Here is a 15,324-nt window from a genome sequence, read left to right as displayed (position 1 = left end):
TTATTGATTTTTTACAGAGAGGAAGGGAAAGGGATAGAGAGTTAGAAACATCAATGAGAGAGAAGCATCAATTGGCTGCCTCCTGCACACGCCCTACTGGGGATGTGCCTGCAACCAAAGTACATGCCCTTGACCAGAATCGAACCCGGGACTCTTCAGTCCCCAGGCCGATGCTCTATCCAGTGAGCCAAACCAGCTAGGGCAAGAGGACATATAATCTTGTATAACCCTGGATTTATGTGGGTTTTTTTTACTATCTTTTATCCTTTTTTATATTTTAATAAATTGGGTATCACTTATATTCTGTATTAAGACCTCATCTATGTTTACTGTTGGGCATTTAATTTAGACATATTATACCTTTTACAAGGTAAACAAAGACTAGTATGAGTACATTTTATAAATAGAATTATTGGTACTGTTAAAATTATGTGAAGCCTTGGATATTTTGTTCCTACATTTTCAGAACAATTGTAGCAGAAGTTAAAGTGACTTGAGGAAGACAATGATTGTATGTGTGTGTGTGTGTGTGTGTGTGTGTGTGTGTGTGAGGGTATTCATGTGAGTTCACAAAACAAATGAATAATACCACTGGCTTATTAAGTTGAAAACTCAGTTTATCAAAAACCAGCTGCCAAGACTAGTCTGGTTTCCAGCTCCTTTAATGAGGAAGATGCTGAGAAGTTTAGATCCACATGGTGGAAGTTGCCTTTTGATGCTGCTTTAACTTCGATGAGTACAATATTTTTATCCTTGATTTCCACCCTGATAGATTTTTATTCATACAGGAAAAAAATTTAGGATTTTTAAGTTATTTTACTAAAATTCTTAAGACAGACCTACATCATTAGGATTCTACAGATTTGGTGTGAAAATGCTATTACAGCTTTTAAAAACACACACTCACAAAACCCCTTCTGCCAACTCATTGATGAAACTGTTTCCTGAGAAAGGTTGGCTACATAAAGCTCACTCAGCAAAAATGTGTGTGCAATTTTTGGAAGCACGAGTCTAGAGGACCTTTTAGGGATATACTGTCAGGAGTTCAGAAAAATCCAGTCCTGGAGTAAGGAACAGACTTAAAGTTTTCCAAAATTCCCTGGGCATGGATACGATACCAAATAACAAATAAATTCAGACTTCGTAAGAAAAGATTTTACTCAAATATGATTACTGCAATAGGGAGGACCCTATGACCATAAGATCTGCAAACATCTAAGAATTTGGCAAAAATATATATTTTTTTAAAAATATTTAAAGGTACAAGCAGGGCTTGAAAGAACTGGATGTGGGGGAGTGGGATGAAATACTGGCATGATCTTAGAGAGAGATCAGAGAATGTTTTCCATGAGGGTAGCCTGTTCTCATGAGTTGTGTGCTGGCTGGGGATGAGGGTAGGCCAAAATTCAGACCCCTGAGAGGAGAGAAGCATAACCACATTTTGGTTAGTAGGCACTTTGTCCTGATTGTGATCCATGGGAGCAAGCAGTTTAGCAAATTTATGAGGGAAAAAAAAAGAATTTGGAGAGTCCATGCCTAGAAATGAGGTTGTAGGAAGGGTTGGTATCTGTGAGTCTTATCTACTATACATGGGAAAGGGTGTTCTCCAGAAATCAAGAATGAGGGGATTTCTTAACCTTCACTGTTTTCCAGGAGCACAGGGCTTGAGTCAATTTCAACATTGTCAGATTATAAATTGTTTTCTCTAGCTAGATCTTAGATTATTGACTCTATAGCACTGGTGCTGGTATCTCCTGAGATTCCTGGGTCTTTGGAACAAGGGGTGCTGTGTATCACAACCCTGGATCGCAGGGAGCTGAAGGGAATAGAACTGAGAACTGTGGGAGAGTGAAAGGAATCCGCTGTTCACTGGACTGATTGTTGTGTGGCAAACAGTGTGGAACTTGGTTAGCACTCTTCTTCCCAGACAAAAGCTACAGTGAATGTCAGCAACCACATTCTCTTCAAGACTGTGTGAGAAACCAAGATGGCGGCATAGGTTAACGCCGGAGTTTGCTGCCTCGAACAACCACTTCAAAAAATACAACTAAAAGACGGAACGAACATCATCCAGAACCACAGGAAGGCTGGCTGAGTGGAAGTTCTACAACTAGGAGCAACCGAGAATCAGAGGAGGCGCAGTGCTGAAGTAAAATACTAAGGTGCGGAGTGCACGCAGCGCCGGCTGGTGGCTGAGGGCGCGGTTGTCTGTTTCAATCCGGAGGGAGCCTCAGACTCTGAGCTCCAGATCCGGGCGAGTCTCTAGGGACCCAGACTCAAACAGGAGAAGCGGGACTGTCTGGCTTCGGTCCCTCCGAGGTTTGAAGTGGTTGCTGGGACAGAGAGGCAGAGCCCCTGGGGACGGACTGAGAGCAGCCATAACTGCTCCCTCCTCTGCCCTGTTGATCCCGTGGGACCCGCCCCGCCCAAGCCCTGCACAAAGCCATTTGCCGGATAGCCTCAGGCAAAGGCTAGATTAGCACCTCCCTAGAGGACAGAAGTTCTTCCACTGCAAACACAGCTGATTCTCACAGCCAGTTGGCCTGGAGGTCAAGTAGTAATTACCTACAACAATTAAGGCTTGACTACAACAAGACTGCTCACAGAGACCACAAGGGGGTGCACCAAGAGTGTCTACTTCAGGTAATTTGGACACTTAACACGGAAAGCCACTCTATCGACACAGCGAAGCATAAAAAAATGCCAAGACAAAGAAACAGACCACAAAGAACAGAACTGGAGGAAAGCAGGCTACTGGATATAGAATTCAAAACCACACTTTTGAGGTCTCTCAAGAGGCTTCTAGAGTCTGTCGATAAACTTGATGAGATGTACAGGAAATCTAATGAGACCTTCGATGGTGTGATAAAGAACCAACTAGAAAGTAAGCATACACTGACTGAAATAAAGAATATTATACAGACTCCCAACAGCAGACCAGAGGAGCGCAAGAATCAAGTCAAAGATTTGAAATGCGAGGAAGCAAAAAACACCCAACCAGAAAAGCAAAATGAAAAAAGAATCCGAAAGTGTGAAGATAGTGTAAGGAGCCTCTGGGACAACTACAAGCGTACCAACATCAGAATTATAGGGGTGCCAGAAGATGAGAGAGAGCAAGATATTGAAAACCTATTTGAAGAAATAATGGCAGAAAACTTCCCCTACTTGGTGAAAGAAATAGACTTACAAGTCCAGGAAGAGCAGAGAACCCCAAACAAAAGGAATCCAAAGAGGACCACACCAAGACACATCATAATTAAAATGCCAAGAGCAAAAGACAAAGAGAGAATCTTAAAAGCAGCAAGAGAAAGAAACTCAGTTACCTACAAGGGAATACCCATACGACTGTCGGCTGATTTCTCAACAGAAACTTTGCAGGCCAGAAGAGAATGGCAAGAAATATTCAAAGTGATGAATACCAAGAACTTACAACCAAGATTACTTTATCCAGCAAAGCTATCATTCAGAATTGAAGGTCAGATAAAGAGCTTCACAGATAAGGAAAAGCTAAAGGAGTTCATCACCACCAAACCAGTATTATATGAAATGCTGAAAGGTATCCTTTAAGAAGAGGAAGAAGAAGAAAAAGGTAAAGATACAAATTATGAACAACAAATATGCATCTATCACCAAGTGAATCTAAGAATCAAGTGAATAAATAATCTGATGAACAGAATGAACTGGTGATTATAATAGAATCAGGGACATAGAAAGGGAATGGACTGACTATGCTTGGGGGGGAAAGGGGTGTGGGAGATGTGGGAAGAGACTGGACAAAAATCATGCACCTATGGATGAGGACAGTGGGTGGGGAGTGAGGGCGGAGGGTGGGGTGGGAACTGGGAGGAGGGGAGTTATGGGGGGAAAAAAGAGGAACAAATGTAATAATCTGAACAATAAAGATTTAATTATTAAAAAAAAAAAAGACTGTGTGATCCTTGGGAGTTTGAAATATTTGGACACAAGGAGTTAAAGCTTCCTTCTACTGTGCTGGGAATGAATACTCAGTTTGAATATGTGTGTTTTTTCTAACTGACTTTTAAATCCTTCTATAATTCTAGTTAAGTTCATCTTCATCTCTGGAGCTTGGCTAGCTCTAAGGCAAGAAATAAAGGAAGCTTGCTTGCCAGGCCAGTCTTCCTAAGCTCTCACATCTCTACTGGAGTTGATTTGCATTATAATGCACATGGCAGAAAGATAGGCAAATTGAATGTGTGATTAACTGGGCAAAGAATAAAGCCCATATAGAGTTAACATATATTGCTAGGCTATTTTTAGGTCATTTCTAAAGGATGAAAACAGGCATACTCTAAGAATAAATGCATGAAAGATGATGATTATCCTATTGAATATAAAACATTTATTACATCATCTGTTCCTTTTTATTTAACATAAAATGTGTTAAACAATTTCTAAGTTGAGAACTAATCATATTATGTGGAGGTAGCCCAGTGCTGGCAAAATGGGAAACCCACCGGATCTGGAAATGATCCCTTTAGTACTAACTGGGAGATACAGTAAATAACACAATCCTGTTCAGGACATTAAGTTTCCACATAGTTCCACAAAACCTGAATTATGTGTGTATATGGAAGTTTGGTGGAAATATATTTCCTGTCTTTAATTTGCTTTTGGAGAGTATTAGTGCTGTCTGAAAAGTCTATCTTACAAAAAGAACCCTTCAAGTAGTTTTTTGAAGATGTGTTTTAAAACATGATCCTGTACATAGGCAAGTCTTTTTCTTAGCATGTGATAGCCATGTTGCATGACCTAATACATCTAGAGTAAACATCCTTTTGACATTCATTGAAAATTCTGGTTCTTACATTCTTGACATTTTATATAATGCTTTGATATTGAAATACCACCTTTGGACTTTTGCAAGACAATTGCTCATATAAAGTTTGTATTAATAGTAACAATCCTATATAATAAAAGCCTAATATGCTAAGTGTCCAGTCGCCTGGTCATCTGTTCAACCAATCAAAGTGTAATATGCTAATGATATGCTAAGGCTGCTTAACCACTCACTATGACATGCTCTGACCACCAGGGGACAGACAGTCGACCAGTCAACCAGTCACTATGATGTGCCCTGACCACCAGGGGCAGACATTCCGACTGGTAGGTTAGCTTGCTGGTGGGGTCCAGCCGATCAGAACTGAGCCAGAGGGGCTGGACACACCCTAGAGCCCTCCTGCATCCCTCGCCGGCTGGCCAACCTCCCACATCCCTCCCCAGCCCCGATTGTGCACCAGTGGGGTACCTCAGCCTGGCCTGCGCCCTCTTGCAATTCAGGACCCCTTAGGGGATGTCGGAGAGCCAGTTTCAGCCTGATTCTGCAGGCCAGGCCAAGGGACTCCACTGGTGCATGGATTTGTGCACCAGGCCTCTAATACATACTAGTATACAAACATTGTCTCTGCTAATGTAAAAGTGTCCTTGGACAAATTTTGCATAATGAAGTTAATAGTACTTGTAAATGTGCATGATATTTCTGGTTTATTCTTCATCTTGGTTCTTTCCACTTTATTTTTAATTATAATAGGAAAATGTTTATATCATAGGGTAAAATCCTATTTGGAATTATTAGCATGCCATAGAGTGTGATACTATGCAGTGTTTTATAATTGATTTATGTACAATAATAATGTGCTGAAAATAATATTTTGGTCTGTTTGGAATAAAACCATATCCCTAATAAATGACTTATATTTTTTAAGAAGTAAATTAAAGTTTATATTAAATCATTTCTGAAAATCATTGTTGCTGATGTTACATGCTAAAAACAACATAAGTTGATTATTAGTATATTAAAGAATGTTTTCTCTTATCGGTGAATTTTCAAATTACTGGCAAATATAATTTTAAAAAAATATTTATTGTCGAAAGTATTACATATGTCCCCATTTTCCCCCCATTGACTTCTTCTAACCCACCCTGATCCTTACCCCAGGCCTTCACCACGCTATTGCCTATGTCATGGGTTATGCATATATGCATACAAGTTCTTTGGTTGGTGTTTTTTCCATCCACCCACCCTCCCCTGTCTTCCTTCTGAAATTCAACAATATGTTCCATGCTTCTATGTCTCTGGATCTATTTTGTTTGTCAGTTTATTTTGTTCATTAGATTCCACATATAAGTAAGATTATGTGATATTTATCTTTCTCTGACTGGTTTAGCATAATATTCTCCAGGTCCATCCATGCTGTTGCAAATGGTTAGAACTCTTTCTTTTTTGCAGCTGCTTAGTATTACATTGTATAAATGTACCACAGCTTTAATATGTATATAATTTGATTTCAGAGAGGAAGGGAGAGAGAAAGAGAGATAGAAGCATCAATGATGAGAGAGGATCATTGATTGGCTACCTCCTGCACACCCCATACTGGAGATTGAGCCCACAACCCTGGGCATGTGCCCTTGACCAAAATTGAACCAGGGACCCTTCAATCTGCAGGCTGACGCTCTATCCATTGAGCAAAACCAACTAGGGCGACCACAGCTTTTTTATCCACCCATCTGCTGGTGGACACTTGGTCCTATTAGGTTTTACGCCGCCGCAAGGAAAAACCGTGAGACCAATCAGAGACCAGATTAAACAGGCTTTATTGGGAACACACGGGCGGGTTCACCAGCTCGGAGAGGGGAGCAGGAGAAGCCGTGCCAGACTGGAGCAGGGGCAAGTTTTTATGCTGGCAGAAATTGGTGGCAGTGGGGGTTTTCCAGGGTCAGGTGAAACCTGCGGTCTGTCCTGCTGTTTTGGCCATTTCCAGGAGCCCTTTGTCCGGCAGGGACTTTCCACCAGGGTAGGGCAGTTTCTGGACGTCAGTGTGGTGAGGTCAGTTTTTCACCGGCCAAAGAGAGGGAGGGGGTCTTTTCGCCCCCGGGGCAGGGAGCCAGCGAATACCGGACAAGTTCGTTTCCAAATCTTAGCTATTATAAATTATACTGCTATGTACACAGGGCTACATTTATTCTTTCTGATTGGTGTTTCAGGATTCTAGGAATATATTCTTAGGAGTAAGATCACTGGGTCTAATGGGAGTTCCATTTTTAATTTGCTGAGTATATTCCATACTGTTTTCCATAGTGGCTGCACCAGTCTGCATTCCCACCAGCAGTGCACTAGGATTCCCTTTTCTCCACAACCTCACCAACACTTGTTGTTTGTTGATAATAGCCATTCTGACAGGTATGAGGTGATACCTCATTGTTGTTCTAATTTACATCTCTTAGATGTTAGTGACTGAGCATTTTTTCATGGGTCTCTTGGCCTTCTGTATCTCCACTTTGGAGAAGTATCTATTTAGGTCCTTTGCCCATTTTTTAATTGGATTGTCTTCCTTTTGTTGAGTTGTATGAATTCCCTATATATTTTGGAAATTAACCCTTTACCAGATGTATCATTGGAAAATATATTCTCCCATGCAGTGGGCTCTCTTTTCATTTTGTTGATGGTTTCTTTTGCTGTGCAGAAGCTTTTTATTTTGATTTAGTATCTATTTTTTTACTATTATCTTTATTTCCCTTGCCCTAGGAGATGTATCAGCAAACATATTGCCATGAGAGATGTCTGAAATCTTGCTGCCTATGGTTTCTTCTAAGATTTTTATGGTTTCATAACTTGCATTTAAGTCCTTTATTCATTTTGAGTTTATTCTTGTGTATGGTTTAACATGGTGGTCTAGTTTCATTTTTTTTTTTTTTTGCATGAATCTGTTCAATTTTTCCAACACCATTTTATTGAAGAGACTGTCTTTACTCCATTGTATGCTCTTGCCTCCTTTGTCAAATATTAATTGAGCATAATGGCTTGGGTTGATTTCTGAGCTCTCTGTTCTGTTCCATTGATCTATATGCCTATTATTGTGCCAGTACTAGGTTGTTTTGAGTACAGTGACTTTGTGGTATAATTTGATATCTTGTATTGTGATTCATCCAACTTTGTTCTTCTTTCTCAAGATTGCTACAGCTATTCAGGGTCCATTTTGGTTACATATAAATATTTGGAGTGTTTGTTCTAGATCTGTGAAATATTACGTTAGTATTTTAATGAGGATTGTATTGAATTTATAGATCGCTTTGGGTAGTATGGATATTTTAATGTTGTTGATTCTCCCAATCCATGAACAGGGTATATTATTCCACTTATTTATATCTTTTTTCTATCTCTTTTTCAATGTCCTGGCAGACATAATGTTTTCATGAAAAAGCATAAGAATGATCAATTCTGATACCTAATTTAACATTTAGCTATCATTTAAGGGACATACAGTTAACATTTGGAGTTACAAACATTAAGGTTGGCATTACTCCTTTATTTTTGCAAAAGTTATTTTTAATCACTTGGTAGAAATTTCAGTATATTAATTTTCACATGGAAGTGAAAATAACCATGATAATTTTAGTATGTAGGGTTTTAATTTTATTGTTATTCAACCTTTTTAAACAAATAGTCCTAGTTGTCGAGTATAGAAACAAACTTTCAGCCAATCAAAATGCAACATAAATAATAGTCAAAGTTGTATGGTATAATAATGCAATTCACAGATTCCATGAGATTCCCATGTCTGTTAATTTCAAAGATTTCCATATCTGTTAATAAGAGTTTAAGGAATAAATGTTACAAAATGAATTTGTCATGTGGTAATAATTCCAACAAGAATTTGAAATTCTACAAATTTATCCAATATAGTTACTAAATTCTAAGAGTTTTGTTGTTGTTGTTTGGTTCATTCAATTTAGAATTTTTATGTCCCCCTGCTTTTGACTTGTAAACCAGTATTTACCTTGGTCATCCACTTTAATTGCAAAGCTGGTGAGTATATTCACTGTGTCAAAGAGAATTATCCAAAACTTTGGAAATAAAACAAAAATAATCGCATTTTCTTAATGTAATGCTAGAGGACTATCTAACAAGGTTGCCTGAGGCTGAGGATCATATGATTTTCTCTGAAATGTAACTTCTTTTTATTTAGAATCCATACTTTGCATTTTACATGCTGAAAAGTTAGAGTAGATGTTAACTTTTAGGAAACTAGGTTGTGGTAATTTGTTTTTTATCTAGCAGATAATTTAACTGTAAAGGTTATTTTTTTATTGAGCCCTAAGATTAATCAATTCTGTAATATCTTAATCTTATTTCATCATTCTTATTTCAAAGGCTGTATACAAACCCAGTTCCTCTCATCTTTTTTGAACTAGCTTTGACATCCTGCTGGTTCCCTTAGTAATATTTTAAGTAAAACATTAATAGGTGCTTTTTCCTTATCAGTGAGAATTATGTTTCTTTTAATGTTTTGAAAATTATGATTTAATAACCTAAAGAATTTTAAAACATAAAGAAATAAGATAAGTAGACATATAAGCAGTGAGAGAAGCAGAAGAAGATGGTTAGGTGGGAGAAATAATTAGTTAATTATCTTTAACATTATTCCGGATGATGCATTTATTCCAGTTGTGATAAAATATAAGTGTTTGAAAATTTTAATGAATAAACTGAAATTGTGCTATCCAAGAATAATGGTCTTATATTTTTAAAAACTGCACAGTTTATAATTGGAACACATAATTAGACATACAGAGAGTGGATTATGTTAAATCAAGTAATATTTGATATAAAACTGTGGAAAATAAGCTTTTTATTCCTCCTTCAATCTAGCTATTACTTTATTGGACAGGGTCATTTGAATACTTTTCTGTCATAAATTCAGTGAGTTTTATCTGTGTATTCATGTTTGTATGTACAGATATTCTTTGTTATTAAGTTTAAGATGTTGCTTGCACACATAGAGGCTTTCAGGATGAGAAGAAAGTTTTCAAATGATCTTTAAAATTGCATTGCTCATCAAATTAAAAGGAAAAGAAACCAAATGGTAAAGACAGGAGCTTAAAGACAGGAACGTTTTGATATTATACCCAGAGAACTTTGGTTAAGCTTTTTCTATACTAGGTCTGAATGATAGCATACATCCCTAAAATTAGTATTGGGGGGGGGGGGGGGGCGGTGATGAAAAAGGACACACACACACACACACACACACACACACACACGTTTCCGTATTGAAGATCTCTTATATAAAAAAGGTCTGCATATAAAAGACAGTCCAGAGGCATCTTTGAAGGTTCTTTTTCAAAGCAGCTCTAGTTTCCCCTGTGTCTGGGGATTTCTGTTATTAATTGAAGTTAATTTTCTAGGATATCAGTTTGCCATGCACGTGGGAAAGATTGATAGCCTCTTCGATTCTCAAGAGTGTTCAAAATGACACTGTTCCATCACCGGGTGACTTCACTTTTATCATCACAAATCAAATTATAAACATCGGGGCAACCTTGCTGGAATCTGGCTTCGGGAGATTTCCATAAGATTAATTAGGCGGCCAGAGCAAAGATGGTAAAATGCGAAGGGGGAGGGGGAAGAGGGAGGAGGGAGAGTGGAATCATTCATTCCTCACAGAATGGAAAGTCAATTCAACAATGGGTAATTAGCGTAGGCCATGGATTCTCAAAGGCACCGAGGACACTGGACTCTTTCTTGCACTCTGATGTTTAGTGCCCTACTGTGGACCCCTCATTTAATTAGTGCACTTTGATACCCACAGGAGTTTGAGGCTCCAGGGCATGCTAAATACAGACTGACACCAGCAAGCTTCTGCCTCCTTCCACTCTAATTAGAGACACAATGAGCTGCAAAGACAATGTTTTACTCCAAGATTTCTTCTGCAGATACCTCTGGCAGGAAACAATCATTTTATTTTGTGTCTATATTGGTATTCAGATTAAATTGTTAGCATGCAAAAGATGAGCTAAGGGCACATATCTATTAAAAATGCTTAGCAGGGTTCAAAAACGATGGAGGCAATTTGTGGGGAAAATACGTATTTTGCCACTCGGATACTATTTCTTTTGCTGCATTCTAATTAGAAATAAACTTCAAACTTCAATGCACTTTGCATTCTACAGTAAATACCAGGATTTGCTTAAAATAACCGAAAGTTCTATGCCTTAAACAAGTGGTTCTAAAATTATCTAAAAGGGACAAGGAGAATAAGAGGGAAAACCCTTCGCCTCCTCTGAATTCAACTGCATTGAAATAACTAGCCAGCACTGGGAAAAATGACAGAGGTCATTTTTATAGGAAGATTGTTAATCTGTCTAGAGTGCTTTAAAGAGAGCTCTGAAACATTCACAGTGCCAAGTTAAAAAAAATTTATAATGTTAGTTTTGATGGACAGTTCTATGCTGATTGGAAGAATATAAATATCCCAAGGGAGACTGCATATTGAAAATCAATCTCAGTATCCACAAAATACTAGTATGTGTTGCTTTAACTATACACTGTAAATCTTATACCCCTAGTATTCCATTGTGTAAATGTACCGCGGCGTTTTTATCCACTCACTTATTGATGGGCACTTGGGCTGTTTCCAAATCTTGGCTATTGTAAATAACGCTGCAATGAACATAAGGGTGCATATATTCTTTAAAATTAGTGTTTCAGGTTTCTTAGGATACACTGTATTCCCAGAAGTGGAATTTCTGGGACATAAGGCAGTTCCATTTTTAATTTTTCAAGGAAACCTTATACTGTTTTCCACTGTAGCTGCACCAGGCTGTAAAAAATGAAGGAAATTTTACCTTTTGTCACAGCATGAATGAACCTGGACATTATTATGTTAAGTGAAATAAGTCAGTCAGAGAATGACAAATACCATATGATCTCACTTATATGTCAAATCCAATGAACAAAATAACCTGACAAACAAAATAGAGATAGAGGGTGGGTACATGAACAGACTGACAGCTGTCAGAGGGAAGTGGGTTGGGGGACTGGATAAAAGAAGGTGAAGAGATTAAGCAATATATATATACTAGTAACAGTGTGGTGATAGCCAGAGGGAAAGGGGGTAGGAGTTTTGGAGTTTTGGAGCTGGGCAAAGGGGAGTAAATGGAGACAGAAAGAGACTTTACTTTGGACGATGGGCATACGATGCAGTGTGCAGATAATATTTTATTGAGTTGTACCCTTGAATCCTGTATGGTTTTGTGAACCAATGTCACCCCAATCTATAATAATAAAAGTATAATATGTTAATTAGGCCTGATGTCTTTCCGGATGCCCTTCCAGGCTACCTTCCGGATGAAGCTGAGGCTGCAAGGGAAGCCTGGGTCCCGGGTGCAGAGGGAAGCCGGTGCCAGCAGCCGGAGGAAGGAAGGCCTACTCTTGCATGAATTTTGTGCATCAGGCCTCTAGTAAATTCAGTGAAAAAGGAAAAATTATATATCCCTAAAATTTAAACATAGGACAAATTTTTCTTTATAATATTGCTGTCTATGTGTTTTTATGAATCATTACTATTATCTCCTTATACACTTTGTCTTCACCCAGCTACTTACCTGCCTAGCGATCTATATTTAACTTTGAGAAAATGAAACCAAAAAGCCTTAACTTAAAAAGACAAAACACAAAACCCATTCTGAGATTTTTTCCACAAAAAGAATATATCTTAACTAACTTTCAATGCCCTTTGACACCCCAAATCTTCTCCCAATAAACACACACTGTATTATTTATTCTGAACAAAATCAGAAAAAAAAACATTGTTTATATAAGAAAGTGGCTTTTTCTGTTACTCAAAATTGCCCTGATAATTTTCATAGACATTTTTTTTTCGAGCCTCATTCTGAATTAACATCTTTATATGGATCTGTGCAAGGATTGTTAAATTGGTTTCATCGCCAGTACCAAACACAATAGGTTGTGAGGACCTCCCGAGAGAACAGTTTTAAGAAAGATTGCTAATTCAGAGGGAAAAAACACGTGATTATTTAGCAATGTGTACTGTTGGCTTGGCTTGGGGTGAGGTGAGAATCAGAGACAACAGGAATGGTGATCAGCTCCATGACTTTGTCAACTCTGGCCTGGACTAAAGTGCTGCGTGATCTAATTTTCCCTGCTGGGCCAGTTACTGGTCACTCTTTTACAGTTTAGAGACTTTGTGCCCAAATCTAGGAATCCAGTGGAGCCTTTCCTACCTCTTTACCTCTTTGGATGAACTCATTATGGAACTGTAGATGATATAGCTTAAAACTATAATCTTCTTTGGGCATTTTGGCAGATTCTGATCTGTCATTAATTTCCTTTACATTAACTTTGCCTGTAAAGAGTGGACACATCTCATGTCTCACTTGAATCTCAAAGTCAGACATCCAGGCCTATAAACGGTGATAATGGTCTTGATGCATTATTGATGGACTTTCCATTTGAAAATGCCCCCTTGTGTTGAGCAGTTCAAAAAGTTCTGGGTTAGTCATTAATAAACCATTGTTATGCTTGTGTCCTCTCATGGTTTTTGTTGATATTCAGAAAATGATAAAGAATATCTTATCCAAACGTATGGAAAGACTATGCCTATGAAAGGAATATTTAAAATCAACAATTAAACCCAAATTAAGAAAACTCTTCTTTCTTGTCTGTTTTAATAAAGTAGGTATTTTCTAAGCAAGGATGACTGTGCCTCTATTAAGTACTTTATAGTTTAGATCGGGAAGTTAATGTATCTATACCTTTTGGGAAAGAGTTAGCAATAACATGTACTATATAACTTCTAGTAATGATACTTTAGCCAGCACTTGAAAGTAGATTCCTGTCTCCCAGAGGTAACTTATTCCCCATCTAAGTCACTGAAGTAAGCGCTGAATAATTAGCTAGCAATACCTTACATATTAATGTTTCAAATCATCCATCACTTGCAATCCTGTATCCAACCTCAGTGCCCTTTCCTTAAAAAAGATTCATGCTTCCAGCTAAGAAGGTAGGGAGTTCTTTTTAGGTAGAACAGAAGACACAGTGCTCAAGGAGAGATAATCAGTCCCATTATGAATAGTTTACAAGTGGTTAATATGCCTTCATATTTTCTGCATGCCCTATTGAAAATCATCTCATCTATTATTAAGACATGCACTAGATTACAGATGCTTATGGGCAATACTTAACTTATTTTGTAAAGCAACAGACTAAGGAAAAATCCCTCCAACATGCAACAGCCATAGAAACGTTGAACTTCATTGGTCACAAAGGTGGGCAGTGTTCCCAAATCACCTGCTTGCAGAGTAGAAGCACATTACACAGATTTGTTTGTAGATATCCCTGAAGGTAGATGAATGTTAAATGCCATGCAACATGTGGTGACATGTGACATCATGGAGCGCCACGCTATGACATTACTTTAGATTAGAGTCTATGCCAAAAGCCACTTAGCACCCCTACCAGGAAGAAGTGGAGGGACCCCAGTGAAAGGTTGCTCTGCATACTTTCTTCCTGTTCTTCTCCATCTTTTTTTACTTTAGAAATTCATTTCATTCCCTCCTCTATTCAATGGCGTTCCTTGCTTCAGGGGTCCTTTGTAGTAATTTATTTCATATGCTTATTAGCATTTGTGTAAAAGAGTTTTGCCTTCTTTTTTTCCTCGTCCCCAACTTTCTAATGTTCAGATCATATCTACTCATTGTTCTGATCTTGAAGCATAAAGGGTTTGCTTGGATCAATTTTATCAATCCACCTTATAATTTTTAAAACTTCAACTGGGTTACATGAAGTCTTTTCTTTTCCACTGAGAATTTGCTCAATTTTCTCTGTCTTTCCACATAACTTAATCGTTGAGATCTGGTATCATTCATATAATTGCTCCACACTGTTCCCCTGAAGAACAATTAAACCTTGCAAAGGTTTGGTGACCCGCACTGTTCAAATTATATAAGGCAAGGAAATTCTATCAATGGCAATACTCTAATGCCTTCAACTGATAAAAGAACTGACTGGTTCAATTTATATTTACTATTACTAAAAATGTATTATATACTTCAACTAACACCTATCTATCATTTGATAGTTAGAGGAGGGGTGTGTGTATGTGTGTGTGTGTGTGTGTGTGTGTGTGTGTGTGTGTGTGAGAATAATTCAGTTAAGCCAGCTAAAGACGCCTTTTCTTTGCAAAACACACTAATGCCAGGATTTCCACTAGGTTCATACCCACAGAATATGGAGAGATGGTTTAATAAAATCACATTGAGTCATTTATGAGGAGGCTTATTCAAGTTTCGCCTGCCCCTTTAGATAACATTGGTACAATTTAAGTAAATAGATATTGCTTTTCTCACGAACCCTCTGCCTATCCTATGAGTCTCTTTATTTTACTAGTAAAATTGTAAAAGTGTGGAATAATTATGCACATGGCAGACAAATAAAGAAAAAATGTGCTCTTAAAAGCTACAGTTAGATAAAGCATTCTCATTTATTATCATTTACTACCTATACAT

Source organism: Myotis yumanensis, unplaced genomic scaffold, assembly GCF_028538775.1.
Source record: "Myotis yumanensis isolate MYYU_CA2020_CCGP unplaced genomic scaffold, mMyoYum1.0.hap1 SCAF_9, whole genome shotgun sequence".
Lineage (NCBI taxonomy): Eukaryota > Metazoa > Chordata > Mammalia > Chiroptera > Vespertilionidae > Myotis > Myotis yumanensis.
This window is presented reverse-complemented; position numbering follows the sequence as displayed.